The sequence below is a fragment of the Heterocephalus glaber genome, unplaced genomic scaffold (assembly GCF_053883595.1).
Source record: "Heterocephalus glaber isolate CG9 unplaced genomic scaffold, H.glaber_assembly_v1.0 deba00001608, whole genome shotgun sequence".
Lineage (NCBI taxonomy): Eukaryota > Metazoa > Chordata > Mammalia > Rodentia > Bathyergidae > Heterocephalus > Heterocephalus glaber.
The window spans coordinates 3,025,258-3,042,106 of NW_028258379.1; the positions used below are offsets into that span (position 1 = coordinate 3,025,258).

Sequence of the window (16,849 nt, forward strand, 5' to 3'; positions counted from 1 at the left end):
AGGAGGTCTCCGTCACACAGGCGTCAACGTAACTCTTCATGCAGGCCCTTCCTGGGCTCCGAAGACAACAACTTCCCCTTTTACTTTATTTCCAGTGGGTGCCTTCCTTCCAGGCCTGACTTGACTCTGTAGGCCGGGACCCGGATAATGGCATACCTCCTTCAGTGACATTCTCCCTCTGAGGAGAGCTTTGAGCAAAATTTCTCTACTAGGTGTTTTATCTTTCTTCCCTTCTTTAACTTGGTCACTGGGTACCTAAATGTGTCCACTTTGCTGCTGTAAGCATCTCCCTCCACCAGTAAAACAGCCCCTATTCAAGAACAATAACAAGGAGAAGCAATGGTGAAAAGTAGAAACAAAGCTTGAGTGAGATCACACACCTTTGGGTAAATTGACACGAAAGTCTAAATGCCTGAAACACGCATACTTTCTCCAGTTTCCTTTCTGAAAAGTACCTTTGATTTTGTGTATTTTTATTTTAAAGATTTCATATTAGCCTGATGTTTTATTTCGCTCTTGGATCAAAATGAAGTCTTTCGAACTGTGTGAAGAAAGCATTTAGACGACAGGAACATCTTTTATTTTTATTTTTCTGAAATCGTTGGCACTGTACCAGCAGGCAGCCACAGGCAGTTTCGAAAGGAGTTAGACTGGGAGAGGATTTTCATGGATTAGTCAGTATTTCCCTCTTCAAAATCCATCTCAACACAAGCAGGAGCAGCGGAGGGAGGGTCCCATACTGCTCGTGCCGCCCAGGTCACAGACTGCACTTCCGGTCTCTGCCCTCCCCGAGCGGCATCCCCGCGGGGTATGGAGGTCTAGCAGGCTCGGACAAAATCCGGCCGCGCCCTCAGCCTCGGAAAGTGCTGTCCCACCGTGGCCCCCAACAGCCAGCCTCGTAGGGGACCCCCTGCCAAAGCCCGCCCTTCCATGCAGGCCCGTGGCTCTCACCCACGTCCAGCCGATTCCTGGACCCAATTTGGGCGGGCGAGGCCGGGACCCCTCTGCTCCAGACTCTTTATTCGCGGCCCCTCCTGGTTCCAGCTCTCAACCTTGCTCTCAGCAGCCCCCGCCAGCAGCGCACCGACCTACAGGAAAGTTGCTCCCGAGCTGGAGCCTTGGAGGGGCGTCATCGCCTCCTAGCAACGCTCCTAGCAACCGGTAACATCTGCTCCCTCTGGGCCAATGCGAGAGCGGAGCTGCTCGCCCGCCTCGCGTTCTGAACCCAGAGTGAGCGGCGCTCGGAGAGCGGAGGGACAGACCTGCAGGAGCCAGGGCTGCCCGCGGGCTGCAGTCGCCTCCGCCTTTGCTGTCGCTGTCAGCGCCCTCTAAAGAGCCGCAGAGCCGGCGAAGCCGGAGAAGCAGCGAGCCCCGCGCCTCTACCAAACAGGTGCACGCACGAGCGATCGATCGCCCGGTGAGTGGCCCCAGCTCTCGGGGAGGACAGGACTCTCCAGCCGGGGACCTTCCTCCGAGGTTCAGGGAAGACTCCTTTCTCTAAAGAGGAGGCTAGGACGTGTTCCAGGCTCCCACCCCATGCCCAGCCATTGCAAACTGGCCAGCAGTTAGTGTTAGATAACATGATTTGTTTTTTACAACCTTGGGATTGGTTCTGGAGGACTGGCCTGTTCATCATTATTAGGTTAGTGTTCAGAAGTTTTCAGTCCTCCTTGCTTTTCCTTTGACTTCACTGCCTCTGTGGGGCAAGGCGAGCAGGAAGCAGAGAGCGCCTATAGGAAGCCTGTAGTTAGGGCTAAAATAGGGTAGTAGAGTCTCCACTAATTGAATCAACACTTCTGGAGAGCATCGCTCTTTTTAGGTCCTCCTCTGGACAGGGTCCATTTGGCCAGGAGCAGCCGTTCCCTGCTACTCAGCCGCCTGAAAAGTAACCATAGTAACTCACCTCTTTGGATGGGATCCTCCTTATTGGCTGCCTGTCTTCCTTTGGAAAGCTCATCTCTCTAAATATAGAAGATGATGAGATCTCTAAGCATACATCCATGTAGAAAAGGTGCAATTAAACATGGCCCTTTAAAGAAAAATAAAAGCTGTTTTTAAAAAAGAAGTAGCATTGAGCTATTTCAAATCTCGTGAGAAATAGTACATATTGCAGAGAAAGACAGAGTTGCTGTGTTTTGAGTTAATTGCTGCTTTGTTACTTTAAAGGGAATACTTCTGAAATTATACAGAACCTGGTATTTCAAATCAAACAAAAGATATCTTACTCTGGTTTTAAAAATCAATCTACTGATAATTTTGCAAAAATAACCTCATAAGTAAATAACTGTTGAGATCAGTTATCCAGCCATTTCCCAGTTTTTTAAGATAGTTAAGATTCTTCCTGTTTAAACTTAAATCTGGAGAACATTAAGTGACTGTGTGCATCTGAAGATTTGTCTAGTCCAGGATAACCCTACCCACAGCATCCTAGATATGTCTTCCAACACATGCTTTTTCCTGACTTGTGAATGCAGACTTGACTGGTCCTGTGTTATTTGTGTCTGTCTCCTTGTTTCAAGATCTCAGGTAACCATTCATGAGCCTGAGGCTGTGAGAAATGCTTGCTGTGCAAAGGAGAACTCTCACCAGATTTTCTGAAGCTGTCCCAGAAATACATTTCTCAGACTGAGTCAGCATTACCAGGTAATCACTAGTTCAGAAATAATAACTCTTTATGTATCCAGAGAAATAAATGCTAATGTAGCATTACCATAACTGACAAGATCAATAGGAAGAGTTGTTTATATAGATGGTTGCTGGGTAGAAGTCAATAGAGGTTTTCTGTAAAAAGGATATTTGTGGGCTGGCAGATTTTCCTCTCTTAAATCCAGGTGAACAGGGGGGGCCAAATTAGAAATAGCCTGACTCCGGGAATATGTCAGCTGAGAACTCTGAGCACTGTCGTGCAGGTCTGGATGGAGGAAATGAGAACTCTCCAAGTTGCAAAAAGAGGTCGCGGTGATGTTTTAAATTTAATTTGCATTAAGATCCTGATGATAAAAATCTTTGCATGTTAGCACTGTAAATTCAGTTTTTAAGATGAACACGTTTGAAATGAGCGTTTGGCTCTCCAGCCCTGTGTAACTTTTACATGTACCGAGTTCTTTCTCCATGTGTACGTCCTATAGGTGCAGAGCCGAACAAACTACACGCAAATTCATAAAAACAAACCACACGCAAATTCATAAAAACAAACCAGGCTAGATTCTTGCCTGCTCCTTACCTGATTTTATAAAAATATAGAATTGAACATCTTTATTCAGAAACCTATGAGAAAATATATTCTGGTTTCAGGGTGTAGATTTATAAATATCATAAGAGTCTGAAATTATGGATTTATGTTCTCACTTATTGAAATATCTATAGTTTAATACTATTAAGCATTAAAATAATAATTTGAATCACCAAATAATGTTGAATTCATTAGCCTTTAGTACCACCCTCTTTTCTTCCTTCTTCAATCATAATTACTATATTTTATGGTAAGAAACAAGTCTAAGATCAATAAGATGTATTGTCATGTATGCAGTTCTATTCATGCCATCAATCTTAGGAAAGTTTGAGTAAAGCAGCCAAGATTATTGGTTCATGTTTATGCATTAGTCTTGTGCATTAGTGATCTATATGCATCCCACCTCTTATGTAATATGCAAAGAACCTTAAAATCATTCAGTGTCCTTTAATTTATGTGAACTTGGCTGCTCTTTCATTGAGAGTACTGTTACAATCAGAAAAGGTCAAATAAAAGAGGTTCTTTCTTAAATTTTAGTTCTGGTTCTCTCATGAATATGTAAAATGTAGAGCTTATACTGTGTAATTTTGATGACAGATCTGCTTGAAGTCATTCATCAAAAGTGTTATAGTATTAAGTTTTCAATAAGTAAAAATAAATCAACTAGTATCATTATAACATAAACATTTAATCCTAGAGTCCTTGGTGAATCTACAGTTAGAACGAATCCCCCAGTGTCATCAATTTGTATTTAAGGACCCAGTCAGTGCCAGTGCCAGTTATACGTGCAGACATCATTGGTGATAAAAGGGCCATGGGCTTGGAGATATAAAGCTTAGTTAACGCTGTGATCAAACATGTTAAAACTGAAACCAGACTTAATTTTGGTCTTCTTTTCTCTTTGCTCACTCTCTTTGACAGTTTTTAGGTGTATATGAATAATCATATTCAATTTTATGGCATGAAACCTTCATAAGAATAAGAAGATGCCTTGAAACACATTGAAATTTCTATTAAGGGGCTGAGGGCTTTGCCTCTGCACCTGGGCTCTTTACCCATGACTCATGCCAGCTGGCGAAGGCAGTCAAAACACTGACACCCCAGCTATGCTCTAAAGGCAAAGCTTAACCACTTCAGATTGCTCTGTTTGTCAAAGCAGTATGCTCAGAAACCCAGGGAGAGCTGAAATGAAGTCACTCTTAGAAGCAGAGGCAGAAGTGAACTGACCCAGACCACTCAGCACCAAAGCTAGGGAAGATTCTGGGCTTTGGTCTTTGGGAGGAGCCATTCCTTGTCAATTCCTTTATTTAAAAAAAAATCTCTCTATCTAGTTTCAGTGCATTAATGTTTTCCCCAATGTAGTCCAACACAATTATTTTTATTTTTTTCCTACTTAAAGTTATACACATGGGCCAATAAAGAGCCATACCATGTATTTCAACAATTCTCAATGTAGGTGCAAGGGAAGATAGTGTTGAAAAGCAGTAGAAGTTTACTATTGTTGAGTTCAGTATTTTAATAGAGACATGTATTTAGAAAGCAAAAAATGCATTTATACATTACAAATTATAGACAGTAAAAAGCACAAAATATTCTTAATAGCAGAGGTACTTAGGTCTTCTGTCAGTTGAGCCTTGATACAGAGAAAGGACAAGTTTGAAGTTGGGAGCTCTGCAGGAGTATGTGTTAGTTGTGAAATGCTTATCAACAGGACCCTTCATTAGGGAGATCAAGAAAAGCTAGAGATCCTGCAAAGAGAGTCAAGACTCCAGAGCCTAGCACTCAGAGGTGCCAGCCTATGACACACGCGCCACAGCGGGCTGTTTGTATCATTGAGCACAATGCAGTTTAATGAAAACCTATACTGTTTTAGGAGAAAGGCCTCCTGTGAGTGAAGATCACTCTACTTCTAGAGCCACTCCTAGTGAGAACAGAAGTCAGGCATTGTATGAGTGAAGGCAGAGAAAAATATGAAAAACTCCAGAGTAAATTCTTACATATGCTTAATGTGTAAATTAAATCTTTGGTCCCATTTTGCGTTTCTTTACAACACTTTTGGGATACTAGAAGCAACTTTAGCCCAGATAGATGTTTTTATTAATACACTCAAACATGGGGTGGTGGTGATGAAAAATGAAAGGTGATGTGGGTGATTAGATCAGGCACTTTCCAAAAGGCTGCTGTCATCTATAGGTCGGGGGTTAAAATTCTTCTCTCTGAGCACCCCTTAGGGGTACATAAGGATGTTATAACATCTCTCCGAGTATTATTGGTGAGATAGTACTTGGATGGCATATCCAGCAATAGGGCTGGTTGGCCAATTTTTCTTTTGAGTCAAAGGAAGCCTCATCCTGCAAAACATGGAATCTACTTTTGGAGGGTCTACCGAAAAGCATAATGCCTTTGGCCTCTGTCGTTAGTAGAACTACTTTATTGAATCAGTTGGCTTTGGTGCAGCATCTTAGGTAATGTTATGATTGCCTAGCTGATCCATCATACCTCATTTAATGATGTTCTCTTTGGTCAGAGATATTCCCAGTGGAGCAAGATGGGCTTGCAGAACTTCTGATGTTCTATATAATATTCTATGCCTTTGCTTGGGGTCACAGAAAGGGTCACGGGATCTAGTACCAGACAGTGCTGCTGGTATCTTGTAAAGCTGTCGTAACTCACTGGAAGTCTCAGGAAGTTCCTAAGAAAGTCTTCTATGATCTTTATTGCAACTTGTTCATTATTCTGAACTGTCAGTAAACTCAATATTGTGCCTAGTATGATAAATCTGAAGAAACATTGCTCCATTGATTTGGAACTTACAATTGACATTGAGTTAAGCTACCATGGAACATATCATGCAGAAAGGTTTAGGCAATGGGTTATGAGAGAAGAAAGATAGTGGATGGAGTATTGTCAAATATCAACAAAGCTAAAGTTCTACGGAAGCCATGACATAACAGCCTTGAACTTTGTACCCATGTACCTTTGTGAACACACTCATGAATGTTTTATGTACCCTGTGCTTCACACTAAAGAGAGGACTAATCTCTATATATTACATAATGCTATTGAGTAGGATATGTATTTATGATTTCAGAATTGAGGTCACTGTGATTATAATATGTAACATTTATTGAGCAGAAAATATGAGCCTATGTGATAGGCAGAGAGGAAATGCTTTTTAAATATCATCTCATCTAATTCACATGGAACTCAATGAGTTTGATATTCTTCCCCTGTTTAATATATGAGAAAACTCAGGCTCTTTGAGGTTAAATATCTTGCCCAAAGACACTAAGCAAATAAATTGTAGGGCTGGGCTTTTCCGTGTAGGACAAGAATGGATTACTATGACAGGGGCTGGTGTCTTACTGGTATTTGTTTTTTCAAAGTGTTTATGGTAAAGTATTTAAAACCATGCAGCAAGGCTGTAGAATGGGGCTAACAGTGACAGATGAGATAACTCTAAACAAACGTGGTCATGGTCCTTGGGAAGGATGTTTGATACTTTTCCACCTGCAAAACATTATTTGAATAGGTAGGGACACTTATACTTTTAAAGGGTTATATCAGGCTAACATCATCAAAAGCAAAATCAGTAAGAAATTGTGAAGTGAACGTGTATGATTTGGGTGCCACCTAAGTTGGACATTGATCTGAGGTAGAATCCATTTTATTGCTCCCTGCTGCTCAGCCTCCTGCCCTTCTGTCTGTGGTTAGAGAGCACACACCTCAAAGAATGGTTTCAACTCTGCTTTTGCAATGTGTTGATTAACATGTTGGAGAGAAAATGAAAATCCTACTAAAATTAAGATATCTTAAACACCTCGCTTCTTCTCCTATCTCTTGGGTTTTTCAGTGTGGGACAAAGAATGGATTATACGACAGAGGTTGGTCTCTTCCTGCCATCTGTTCTCTCAACGTGTTTATAAATTAATTTGCTGATGATGTTTCCTTAATGTACTGTCCCTGGGCCGAGCACCAAATGAAATCACTTGTACAATAATAGGATTTTAGTTGTCTGGAGGCAGAAGCAGAACAATAAGGAAGGGCATTTGAGCAATCATTCGTAATTAAATTTTAAACATTATTTAAAGAAATATGTATAAGTTGTACTGCCAGAGCTCTAATGAGAGGGACAGTCATTCTGATTTGTGACTTTCAATCTGTTGCTCATTGAAGTTTTACACTGTGAAATGTACTGAACTTGGAGTAGATATGTTGTGTCCCAGAGACTGCAACATTAAAAACTATTTCAATATTCAAGTCAGTATTAGCCATTTCATCTTCAGAGATAAATTTAGGCTCAATTTAATTCAGTTTTATAACTTATATACTGTTCTCAGAGCTCAAACCACTAAATATAAAGACATACAGTTATTTTATTTCTTATCTGTTTTTTCAGTTTTATTTAAATAATAACAGACAAAATTAAGGCTGGCTTTTTAGTTGCAGGAAAATGATAAACATATTTGTGTCTGTTTCCTGGATCATAACAAGTGAACTTCTTTAGATATTCAGATTAACTTTATCCAGATGATTATCTGGATATTCCAAACACAATTTTGCATTTCCTTCACCAAAATGCAATACCGCTGGTGAAAACCCAGAAACATTTTCTTGGAACTGTTATAGAATCTATACTATATTTTTCAAGTTGGCCATTTGAAATATCTTCTTACAGTCCTTTAACAAATTATCATCTAACCTCCCAGGGAGGCAAGGTGGAAGAAAGAGTCTTCAAGTGAGAGCAACAAGGCCAGGGGGGGCTGTGCTTCTGTAGTAGATCTACACCTATTGACCCTAATAAAGGCTACAGTGTGACTGAATGGTTAGTATGTGCTGGCACAGTGCCAGGCATCAGGGACTCATGAGCCGGTATATTTCTATCCCTACTTTACAAATGACATTTGTGTAGAGCTCATATAATCTGTTCAAGGCTACCCAACTAAGAAGTGGCAGAGCTGAAATTCAAAGCTATTCCACCACTTCAAAGCCCAAACTCTTAGCTACACTCCAGACTATCGGCCACTGGGTTCCTGGAGGTCGCAGTTTCCTAATCTGTACACTGAAGAGGCCGGACCGGATGATCACTAGATAGTTTCTAGCTCTGAAGTTTTGGGGTTCTAATCCAGCAAGAAAACAGATTCAGGAACTTATGTTTTCTATATATTTCAGTATGAAAGTGACTAAAACCATCCTCCAAAATTTGATGTGGAAAACATTGCAAATAGCTGAACAGCCCCAAGGAGGTAGCTGCCAGACTGATGCAGCCCTGAAAGCTTTTTAGCCTTTCCAAAGCCGTGGGTGTGTTCTTTTTCTAAGAGCAATAAACTGAGTGGCTAAGTGTGTGGCCCATGCAAGAGTTGAGCCTCAAATCTGGTCCTCCTGAGAACTTACTCTCTTTTCAAGGTCAGACGCATTCTATATCGTAGACTAACTGCTTGAATACAGTGAGGCAGAATCTTTATAAACTTTGGGATCATTTAACTTTTTTTGGTCTTGATTTTTTAAATCAAAATATCTTCCTTGGAGGTTCATTAGGGAGCCAGAACAATAAATCGATTTGACATTGGTTCTCCAAGCTACAGCCTACCCTCCTTGGTATTTTTCATTAAAAACTTTGTAGTTGTTCATAAATGTTGTAGGCATTGCATCACTTAGGAAGATAAAATGTGCAGACCCTAATATATACATACAGGGCCTGGGATTTAGCTCAGTGGTTGTGCCACCTGCTGTGCAAGCACAAGGACAAGAGTTTGATCCCCTGTACCAAAAAAATCCCAAAACAAAACAAAATGTATACATACACTATTTGCTTATGGTAAATTTACCCTTCTCATTTCCAAATCTTTACTCATTTTTGCCTTCAATATAGTAATTTGGATCTTGCTTTAAAAAAAAAAAACAATGACCTGTCTAGCTATAAGGTGAATAACAGCCATGCTACTTCTTAATGTAAGCCCAGGAATTCCTGCTGAAACATTTTCACTGTTCAGTTAAAATGTAGCCTGGCTTTATGATTCTAAAGCGTCTAACTTGACATATGGAAGCAACCCTATCAACAGAAGACCTTCAGGCCAATTGCTGGGCAGTCTGGTGCTAAGGTAATCAGTTGACTGGCTAATTCCAGCTTGCTTGGGTGGTGCTGCTGCTCCATACCCTAATATTCCTAATGCTGTAATACGGTGGTTCTCAAAATTCGGCTTCCAGGCCAGCAGCATGGGCATCATCTGATACTCTGTTAGAAATACAAGTTCTCCACCCCAAACTATAGAAACTCAGTGTAGGGCTAGGTATTTGTTTTAAGGAGCATACAGGTGATTCTGATGCTCCCTATCTTTTGAGAACCACTATTGTAGCAACTAATTAGTTTAGAAAGAAGCATAAGTGATTATCACAAGGGATAAGCTGAAGCACTGTCAACTAATTGTTAGTTATTTGATTAAATCCCCTAAAAATACCCCTAACAAGATAACACAATTGGCAAAGCACACACACACACACACACACACACACACACACATACACACACACCCCAAAAACAAAACTAAAAAAGTCCATGAGAAAAACAGGTTTAGTAATGCTTTCTTTGTTTCCTATATTCAAATTTGTGTGCCTTTTTTCCTAACCTTCTGAGGTCAATGAAAAATATACATAAACTGAGTTTTGTTTATTAAATTCAGGGATTGTATATACATAGTAACAACTATTATCTTTGCTTCAGATATAAGTTACTACATATCCGTCTCTTTTAAGTCAGACAAACAAGGGATTTAATTGATCCCCTTAACAAAACATACCAAATCTAACTGAAGGCTGTTGGGGATTTATAATCCACAGTGGTGCAGTGAGAATTTGGAATGCTTGAGGTGTGGTTTTGTAGCATTCCTTACTGGTTTAACAAAACCATCCAGCTACTAAAAAAGCTGCAGGAAGCTTTGTACAAATGCTTCCAAGTCAGAGGAAATACTAGAAAAGATTGGTTCTTGAAGAGTATATTTTTAATACTTAAGCCTTTAAAATTTTGAGATTTGGGAAGAAAGGCAAAAATATCTTACTGTAAAGTTAACCAGCATGGTAATAAACTACTCAGTCACCTTGTGCATTAAATGGTCCTGATACAGAAATATTTGGGGGTATGGATTAAGGGTATAATAAATTATATTTTATTTTTATTTGTGGTCTGGCCCCCTGAGGTGGAATGAGTACTGAAGTGGACTCATTTTACTTTCAAAATTCATTCATTGCTTTGAATAGGAAGCTACTTGTCTTTAGAAGATTGATCTTGTCTACTTTCTGTGGTATGAGCGCCATCTACAGCTTACTTTAGGAATTCTCTTCGTACCAAATCCTGTCTTCTGGAAATCTTTTAAAATTCTAAATCTGTCCTTCCTTAAACAAGTCAGAATCCTCAATAGCAATAGTATTTTAGAAGAGAAAACAAAGATCTTTACTTTCATATATTATACCAATATCAAGTTTGCTAGTCTGAGCATGACCTAAATCTTTTTCACTTATTTAATATTACCTCCTTTACATCATAAACAAGCATAGCATTTGTCTATAGTCATAGTGATTTCTTTAAAGTGTTAGTGGGCTACTATTTCATGTCAATTTGATTAACTCAGCAACTCTGTGTTCTGGGCTGTTTAAGAAAATGATGAACTGTTACCTACCTCCTCCTCTTACCTTTTGTGCATCAATTTCAAATTTGGTTGTGTTTTGACATGAGAAGGCATGAGATTAAAGAGAGTATTAATGGTTGATTTCTGAGAGGTCACAGAAGATTTTCAACCTAGACCCTCTATTTTGGGTCTGAATGGTGGCATTGTCCTCCTGCTACGCTTTTAAATCATAGAACAATCGCCACTGACTACTTTACCACATTGTTTAGTGAGGAGATGAGAGGAATTTCTGTGGCAGCCAATTTCTTTCTACAAGTAGAGCTTATATAATAAAATACTCTTTGCTACAATAAAATCTGATTTTTCTCCATTTTCTTTGTTCAGCTTATCCAACAAAAGTATTAACATATTCATTAACAACGTCGAAAGTAGCTTACTTTAAGAGAAAATATGCAGAAGAAGAAGATTTACATCAGGATTACCATGGGTATTTTCCAAAAGTAAGGATTTGTGCATTATATTTTCATTTTTGTCAATGTTGTCAATAGTAAGTTGTAAATGTAAATTGAATGACTGTGTTTGCTTTCCAGCACCTGATATTACCTGAAGACAGAACTTGCATTCTGAAACTTTCTCTGGAGAAGCTCAGGTTTCTAGAAGACCCAGAAACCTACTTAAGAAGGTCTGTGTTAATTAACAATTTGCTGAGGAAGATACATCTAGAGACGGAGAAAGAGAGCTATGAATACTTTAAAGAAGCTCCCTGTTATAAGACTGCTTATTCTGATACAAGAAAACGGCTGAAGTTTATGGTACAGGAATGCTGTTCTCAGTCTCTCTATTATGAGGAGCTGCATTCATATCATATTGTGCCTTATGCTTCGGAGAATGCCATTTATGGAATGGGCTACACTAGTAGCCACTTGGAGCAAAATTCTCAGTTGCTTATTTATAAAATGAATTAAAGTAACTGTTATGTCCACTGATACTTTGTTTCTAAATGCCTGAATTGTTTTAGTGAAGATGTTCATATAAGGCACCAATTACCGGTGCACTTGATATCAAAGATGAGATGCATGCTGAACTGATCGGAGAGAACCATGGTTATTACTCAGCAGTCCTTACTATGATCAAATTGAATTCCAGATATGTCCACTTATCAGTGACTTTGTGCATTAGAAGCAAAAAGATTTTTTTAAAGATAAGGTTTGTAATTTTTAAGCCCCATTTCCAAATTTTGCCACTCATAGTGACAAGTAACAAAAAGCAACATATTAACTTGATAAGATGTCCCTGAGGATTAAGGGTAGAATTATTTAATGTTCTCTGAATGATGAGAAGGAGGGTCGATGCTTTCTGAATTTCTTTGGCTTGTGAAGCATTGTGCCAAATAACTGTTAGATACTGCTCTCCTTTTACCATTAGTGGCAATTCAGGAAGGGGGAAAGCATATACTCCAACTTAACTGCTGAATGTAACAACTGGATTCCTCCAAACGGATCCATTTTACTATTTTTGTTCATTTGTTTTTTTGGTCTTAATAGACTTTTTCTTTTTTAAAAACAGAATTTAATGAAATAACATTACAGATGAGCTTATCTCTATAGGGATTAAAATTTGTGCTGGGCTTTTAAGAGTTTAAATTTTATTTATGATGTTATATTTTAATAGGCTGTGACACTCAGGAAAAGAGTGGGCAGGAAAAATATTTTTAATGGGTTGATAATTTTTTTAAAATCTCATCTGAAAAAAATAGTAAGGGCAACTGAAATTCTACGTGATGTTATTTCTTCATTTAGCTGAGAGTGCATTTAAGGCTGCCTGGCTGTAATTTTGCACTGATTTCTGTATGATAGTCGGTCATTCACTATTTGACAAGATGTTTTAGAATGCACTTGGTGGTGAAGTCAGATCAGTCCTTATGTTTTACAGTTTGAAAGATAATTATTTAACAGGCTGGATATATTCGTGACATTGCTTGAAGTGATTCATAATGTTCTTTGAGATTTGAATGAGTTGTCTGATTTCAGTGTGTGGAGTTTTTGTCCTATGGAGCATATTGTTTAAAGAATTGTCATTAACTGATAAAAGATTGGAAAAACTAGGTGCCAAAGGTGTATTTAAGAGAATACCAAAGACTCAAAGATGAGTGTTAAGGAGACTATGATGATGAAGATAAGAATCTAACATAAAGGTTGCACAGGTCATAGAGTTGTGAAAAATTTCAGAATAATTTGCTTACCAATGTGCTTTTGGAATATTTTATACACAATAATGATGACCATGGACACTGCTTTAGCTGAAGATATTACAAGCTTTTGGTAATCATATTCCTGTATAATATAGTTATGGTGACTTGTCAATATAGCATCTCTCCTAGTACAAACCCACTTATGACCAAGATGGTCTTTTTCTAGTCAAGAGAATTTTGTTTTAATACTTGGATCTTCTCATGAATCACCAAGATAATTAACACAGATGCATTTGGTATAAAGAATGTTGGTACCCTAGTTAGCCCACATCGTTGAAGACTATGCATACAATTGATAATAGTGTCAGCCTTCTATTTAATTGTTCAATCAAAATTAGGAAAAGATGACTTAAAAGATATTGAAATGTTAGGATTGAAGTAAAAATTTTAAAGACAGTTTAGTATGAACAGTGAGATAATTTGAAGTATAGAGATATAAAAATTAAAAATTAATTTAAGGGAAAAATTTGGCTTCAAGGTTTAAAATTTGATTTCATTGCTTTTAAAAGACCTTAATTCTCAGAACACTTCTTTAAAAAATTTAGATTTATTTTAAAATAGGAATAGTCCAAGACTCCAAATTTAATGGGATAGTTATACTCTGATATAATTTAACAAATAGAATCAGCGCTCTGATACATTTGAAATTTTGACTGAAATGAACTTAGGCTTGATTAGGACAGTGTCTTTAAGGGAAAATCCTATGCTCATAGATAGAACTTTTAAAAACCTCATGTTGAGATTGGTTGAAGATAGAAATATACATGCTTTGGAACAGAAAAGGAAGGGAGAGGAAAATTATCAAGAAAGTGGGAAATTATAGTATTTATTTTATCAGAAAACTTAGAGCAAAACTCTTGAGCAAAGAATGAATAACATATTTAAAAGCCAGTTTTACCAGATGTCATTAACTGAGCTCTCTGATCTATACATTTATATGTAGAAAAAAACCCTTAGAAAACAGCCATTTTTGTGAAATGTTTTTCTTTTTTAAGTGTTAATTTCAAAACAAGTTATTTAAAATACATTTTAGGGCAGTTAATTTTTTCCAATAAACAACTCATAGATGGGCAGTTGACGAATATTAGCTTGATTAAAAAATTGTATTTAAACTCTGCAAACTTGTCTGAGTTTACAAGTAGGTTACTGTCATTTTACCATGGCCAGCTGATACCCAAGGAGACCCTATAAAGGTTTGCTCTTCTGACTCTTCCTACATGTCCCTTTATGAGAGAAGAGAAAGGTAGAGAACTAGTTACAGTTATTTTGAACCAGGGCACCCTTTCTCTGGGGCAAAAGGCGTACGTAGGGTAAGGAAGCTCACATGGGAAATCTGAGTGCCTTTGGTAATATTGCTCAACTCCTTTGGTAATTTTGTCACTCCTTTGAGTACCCAACCAGCTTAAAAGCCTAGCAAGTAAGAAAAACATGAAAAAAGAAAAAGAGGAAAAACGAAGAAAAAACGACAAAAGACAGGCGGACCAGAGAAACAAGGAGCAAGATTAGTAAGTGAAAGAGAAAAGTTGTTTCATGTTGAGGGGCGTTGCTTGCTTGCTGTATTCACTTTTTCTTTCTTGCATTCACTGCATACCAAAATACCTGTTACCTGCAGTGTATTGATACTTTCTTTCATTCAACAACAATTCATAAGACTAGATTCTATTCAGCATAGATATTATTTAAAATGTGATATTACACAAAATACACCTATAACTGAACTTTCTGGGTGGATGAGCATAGAAAATAATTAAGTTGGGAGAGAGACTAGATGGTGGGAGTGTGTGTAAACGGATAAGCGCAAGTACATTACCTGTTTTCAGTGTGCATCCCAAGATTTAACAAATTCAGTGCAAGAGGACTTGGACATTAGTGCAGTTCACCACCACTTATTGAGCAGCAATTGTGAGCTGGAGCTTTGCCAGGGCTGGAGATACAGAAGCGAGTGATATTCAATTCCTTTGCTCAGTTTACTACTGATAAAAGGAAGAATTCAAACAACTCCGTTTTGTCTTAAAGGGTAAGGGCCCTTTCTTGGGAGTAACACCTGCCTTTCTCTTTCCCATACTGGGATGGTTATAAAACAGGTGTCTCCAAAAGTGTTTATAGGTGAGAAGGTGAACAAGGACAAGAGAGGTTCTACGAACCCAGCTCAGACGGTGGGAAGCTACCATGTTTTGCAGTGTATTTTATGGTCAGGAGCATACTAGAAAGCCAGTGTTGCAAGGGGAAGCACAGCTGGCTCTGCTTTGTTCCTGGGATGTCCCTGTCCGGTGGCAGGGTAATTAATGCAAGTAGGGAACCATCGCTTCTCCCTGCGTCTTTCAGGCATTTGTGTTCTTTTAGCGGGGAAATCAGGCTTCATGTGAGTGTCAAAGAAAGCCTTAAGGAGAAACAGAATCAGCAAATCGTAGCCTGAGAGCTGTGTGTGGACTGTGCCAAGTCAGAGTGCAGCCTCCTTTCCTTTGCCTTGTGCTGGAGAATTGCTTGAATGAACCTCAGGATTTCTGAACACCAGCTACCGGGGCCATCCTGCTTCTGTTTTCTTTGTGCATCACGGCCTGATTTCTGTTCTTTGGAGTCCACTCTAAGTAGAAGTTATGGTGCAGTCCTTCATCCCCACCTTGTCCCTTAGCACCAATCCCATCTTGCTCAAAGATACTTGGAGGAAATCAACAGTTGGCAGTACTGGCTAAAGTTTGAGAAAGGGTTTCTAGAATGTATAAAACTAGAATGCATCACAGTAATAAGATCATTATTGGCTGGTCATAATTCTTTTAAAATTGATTGTACTCAGTCATTAAGTAATTGTTTACTGCGGTAATGTTCATGCTTCTAGAATTCAGTGTAATAGTTGTATATGTATTGCTAAAGAAAATATCTTACATTGGAAACAATAGAAGAGTGTATATAATTAATTAAAGGACTTCATGAATATTTATGTAATCCAGGTCATTTAATTTACGTATTCTTATTCTCAAGCTTCATTACTGTACATCAGCAACATGACAGATGTCAAGTTTTTTTTTCCTTTCTAAAGTGGATCATGTCTAAAAGTTGTTGTTCCTGGTTGAATATTTAGGACAAAATTATCCCATTAATGTGATTTTATCTTTTCCCAAAGGTTACCCTATAGTTGACTGGATTGAGAACATTCCTTTACATTAGTGCTTCTCAAATCTTCTTGCATACAATTCATTAGAGATCTTGTTAAAATATATATTTCTCTTAAGGATTGGGGACAGGACCTGAGAGTCTTCATTTGTCAAATAACCCAGGTGATGTGAAAGCTTCTGGTGACAACACTTTGAATCACCAGTCTCTATATCATTTAAGAGTGAAAATATATGCTCAAGCCTACACTCATATGTTCAAAGAATTGTTCAAAGAATTTGTTCATATTAATTTTTCATATTATTCTTTCCTTTAAAGGAACAGGAGGCAAAAATATTATAAAGCCATACAACCAGTTTTCTAAATATACCACAAATATTATAATACTCTGTAAAATACCTACAAAATTATTTCTATCTTAAGTTTTATCCACATCAAGTACAGAAAACAGACATGGGCACAGTCATATGCCATTTTCTCAGTGAGGAAATGACAGTGAATTTCCCTTCTTGACTTTCCTCTTGATTATACCTAGAAAGGAAGACTCCAGCTTGGAACATCAGAGCAAAGGTAAAATCATTCAGAATTAAGAAGAATTTGACAATCTCTTGCTTTGCCAAACCTGAGAAAATC

The 16,849-nt window shown here is 38.3% G+C and overlaps 1 long non-coding RNA gene across 1 annotated transcript; it reads left to right on the plus strand.

Annotated features, from left to right (window-relative positions):
* The first annotated feature begins 1,203 nt into the window (after positions 1 to 1,203).
* LOC101714780 (uncharacterized) lies at positions 1,204 to 16,039 on the plus strand. The gene is made up of 4 exons (XR_204866.3): positions 1,204 to 1,417; positions 2,520 to 2,643; positions 11,239 to 11,354; positions 11,445 to 16,039. It is a non-coding gene; the product is annotated as an uncharacterized LOC101714780 (long non-coding RNA).
* Positions 16,040 to 16,849: the final 810 nt, after the last annotated feature.